Here is a 4,532-nt window from a genome sequence, read left to right on the forward strand (position 1 = left end):
TCGAAGTTCACTATCGCGATCGATTTGGTCACCAAATCGCGTCATTTTTCCATAAAATATTCTCAAAAAAACTGTAAAATCTATCATTTCTATCACCAAGAGGGCAGTAGCTTGGCATAATATAGTTGTCTTCCGTGTCTACGGCATGGTAGGGACTGGTCAGTTTCTTCGGCCTGGGGGGGGGGGGGGCGGTGGATTATTTTTTGCCGACGTCAAAAAGTGGCTGACCCCCCCTATTCCAAATTTGAAAACAGGGTGACCCCCCTATTTCAAATTTCGAAAACAGGGTGACCCCCCCCCCCCGGGCGCGACATAGGTAAAACAAAAGGTGGACATAATTTATATATATATATATATATATATATATATATATATATATATATATATATATATATATATATATATATATATATATATATATATATATATATATATACCGGTATATATATATATATATATATATATATATATATATATATATATATATATTTACATTTACATATATTTATATTTTAAATAGTCATTTTATGTTTTAATGAAATTGTTGACATGTCAGTTGTAAGATAGGAATTTCAAAGTGTGAATCTTAAAGTTTGAATACAGTACATTTTGAATGAGCTGTATTTTGAATGAGCTGTGAATGTATTTCACACTTTCTCTGCTTAACCTGAACTGTTGTACAGAAATGGATGTCAATCATTAATATCAAGAGGAAAAAGCAGTGAATCAAAACTTTGATGGGTGCTAAGACTTGCCAACCATTCAATTAAATCTCCTGAGGAGCCATAGAGAGCTTTTTTAGCCAAATCTGATGTGTACAGTGTCTGAGAGGACCTTTTCTTGTAACATTGAAACCATAAAAGCACAGCTAATAATGACAAAAACTGCCTCTTTAACCGTTATTTTGTTCATAAAAAAGCATCTTTCTACAGAAAACCTGTGAAACAAAGGAAAATAATTGCATCTAAAATAAGTCACTGTATCAAATATATATTGTGAAATATTTGTGCATATTGCTTTCTCATACTGAATTCTCACAGAGAGAACAGAAAAGTATCAGGAATTTCCCTTACAAAAATGAGGTCCTGGCAGGAGAGCGGCAGGAAAGCTGCAGGAGAGCGACAGGACTGTTCTGGGACTAAAGCTGCAGAGTTCCAGGGCAGATTTCTGGCCGCAGAATCTGCCCCGCTAGCTGGGCAGATCACTTTGTTACAAATCTGTCCGGCAGAGCGGCAGCAAATTACTTGAATGGTGCAGCATCTCTGCAGGAACATTAGTGGCCTAATAATTGTGGCTGATCAGATATATCTAACAACAAATCTGTCCCGTAGAGCGACAGAAAATGATAGGAGTGGAGCAGCATCTCTGCACTTAATATTTTGACTATCAGACCATGGAGGTAGCAGAGGCCAGATCGACTTACATGTGTTCATAGTTGCACAGAGGCGATCATATTAAAGCTTAATATTTGCTGCGGTATTGTCTATCACAAATATAAAAAATAAAATAAAAATAAATGAAGATTGCAGATGGTAGACATAAGCCCAAGCGATGTATGAACGTGAGCGTGGGTTTGCAGTGCTAATAGTTCATTCACAGTGTGATAATTATAGACAGTAAAAGCTGCTATGATGTGATTGAGGCGATCGAGCTACAAACTGCTAAAAAGGGTATTCTGATGATTAACAATGCTGTTTCATGAGTACACTATATCAGCCACAAAAGATTCCTATGAAAATGTTTTCTTTGCCCATCAGGTTACTTTTTGAGCCAATGATAAATTGATCCGTAAGAAAATTCAAAATTAAATTCATGGCAGCAACGAAAATCTCTAGAAAATCGGCCGTAGTCCACGAAGGAAATAATACTTGATAACAATAACATTTCATTGCTTGCTTTTATTATAGGATTTACATCACGTCTGTGACAATATTTGACCTTACAAATTATCTCATCGACAATTATTTCCAAAAACATCATTTTTACTTTGATCAGTGCAGTTACTAAATCGCCGACTTTTGAAGTTTTTAAGACAAGGGAATAAATCTTGTAAATCCATTTTCATTATTGTTATTGTGTTCTCAACCCATGGATGCATGTCCGTGCGCGTAATACGTGTAACCTCAACTCTCCAGAGAAACACACGCGAACACAAGTTTACACAGTTGAACTGATGCGTTGGTTTTCGTATCTCACTCTGTCGCAAAGAATACAATTTTCATTGAAACTTGGGTCCCGTAAAACCGAAAAGGCACACTATAGATTTATGGTAGTAGTACCTAAGCTTTGTACGATACACAGTTGTAACTTGTAGCACGGCGGCATATGGGAATGCTATACCGTATACGTAGGGTTTCGCCACTAAATTCCTGCTATATTCTGACATCGTGTCGCGACTTAGTCATGGCCACAGGAGCTCTCAATGTACTGTTGCTTGGATAGTCGATCGAACGCTCTAGGTTTTTTCAATGAACTTTCCGTCAGTGTACTTTTTAAACGCTTTTGAAGTCCGCTGTACTTCATGCTAGTTACACTGCAGCGATCGCGAGGACTTTGTACCGGAAGTAATAGTATCACGCATGATGACATCATAGATCATGTGAAGACTTCGTTATGATTGGTCAGATTGGTAAAACAATCATAGGTCAAATCTCAGCGGCAATTTTTGGACAGTTACGACCTTTGAATTACTGAGTAAATTGTCGCTGATTTTTCCCTATAAGTTTGACAAAATTTCGCGTAAATTTGCTGTTTGACATCGTCGTGACGACTTCATACACGCTAACTATGTATGTAAAACCTATAGGCAATGTTTACGACGCGTAAAAAAGTCATCGTCGTCATGATCAGCTTGTGGAGATCGATCGGCTCGTCGATTTGAACAATGATCACCATAACATCCCCGTGGATCTAGGCGATCGTTTAAACTTCGGTAAGTACATTTTCGATTTGCCTTCTCTGCGACGTGAAGACGTAGTTTTTTACTGTTTTTGTTCGGCGCAATTCTCGAGTAATACTGTTCAATTGTATGAATTCTAATAAATTGGTATAACTCGTGAGGTTGAACGTAGAGTGTACAACGATAGAGGGACCGTGGTACAGTGTACACAAAAAATGGAGTACATGCCGACTATTATCTACAATAATATACTTCTCTCTTGCATTGGCAAAGGTAAAACTTTTGCTCATGTATACAAATTTCCCTCAATGTACGATATAAAAGGACAGATATAAAACAAAGAAAGAACAATACATGTAGGAATTGTTGGATACGAATTAAGTTCTCAAACTCTTGACCGAGTCTGGTACCTGCTACATGTATTCCAAAACGTACTTCTCTATGACATCAATATACATCTGTCTGCTTATAAGATCATTCTGAACGTGTGTCCTTAAAATTGAAGTTTATTTTAAAATTTTTATTAAAACGTATTTTGACATTTGTTTATATGTAACCTGTAGATATTTTGCTGGCATATTGTAAGGGGAATCAGTAATTAATTTGCAATATTTCATAACAATATTTCATTGAAGTTCTACATGAACTCTTACATCACAAATATGCATACAATATTCTATTGCATTTAATGCTGCAACCTTTTGATAAGTAACTTAGATATAAGCTCAGTACAAAGACCTACCTTTTTTCTAACTATGTTTCAATTTGGCTGCAGAAAGTTCATGTACATGTAGGTATGCAATGAAGCGTACTCAAACCAAGCGAGTTTTGCATGGTGAAGTCTACAATCTTAACGGAATAACTGCAGGGGATAAATCATCTGCAAATTAAATTTTGTTTTATGCCAATGATTCTACTACTTTCCTAGTTTGAAGCAAATTGCAAGTTGAACAGATTGATACTAGACTACTGCTATAAATCACATTTTGTCATTCACAAGTTGAGGGAACATTTTCTTTATTTTATGAATACATGCAAATTTCACAGTCTTCAATGTTTGATGGCTGTTGAACGAGTCAAAATTTTCAACTCCAACGAGGATTCTAACTTGCATACATAATTTTGTCATAAGTTTGATAAACTTTATATCTGACTTGAACTTTTTTATATTTTTTCCAGCTTACACATAGGACAACTTCAAGATGACAAGTCAAGCAATAACCAAAGCTGTAACAGACAAGTACAAGTCTTTCAGAATAATCCGTCGTTGTGACAATATGAAGTTAAGGACTTTACGGACACTTGAACATTTTTTATATCGGTCATGTTGATTGGCTTTAAAAATATGGTGGATTAAATTTTATTCCTACCAAATTTTTAGCCCTTGCATTCTTTTTTTTTGGGGGGGGGCAGCAGAGTGGTGTAGGTTGTGAGATGATGGCTTGGTAATGGCTGATTTTCAGCAGCAGTGATAAGTTTCAGGTTGTTGGAGTAAATGTTAGTCAGATTGCAGAAGGTAGGTTGATTTTTGTATGGCAGAGCAGCAGCTAGCCTGCCTGGCAGAGCAGTAGCTAGCCTGCCTGGCAGAGCAGCAGCTAATCTGCCCGGCAGAGCGACAGCTAACCCGCCCGGC

At 36.8% G+C, this 4,532-nt stretch overlaps 1 long non-coding RNA gene across 1 annotated transcript; it reads left to right on the top strand.

The window, feature by feature from the left end:
* Positions 1 to 2,302: 2,302 nt before the first annotated feature.
* LOC139147325 (uncharacterized) lies at positions 2,303 to 4,273 on the top strand. The gene is made up of 2 exons (XR_011555704.1): positions 2,303 to 2,932; positions 4,079 to 4,273. It is a non-coding gene; the product is annotated as an uncharacterized lncRNA (long non-coding RNA).
* The last annotated feature ends 259 nt before the right edge of the window (positions 4,274 to 4,532 follow it).

The sequence above is a fragment of the Ptychodera flava genome, chromosome 13, assembly GCF_041260155.1.
Source record: "Ptychodera flava strain L36383 chromosome 13, AS_Pfla_20210202, whole genome shotgun sequence".
Lineage (NCBI taxonomy): Eukaryota > Metazoa > Hemichordata > Enteropneusta > Ptychoderidae > Ptychodera > Ptychodera flava.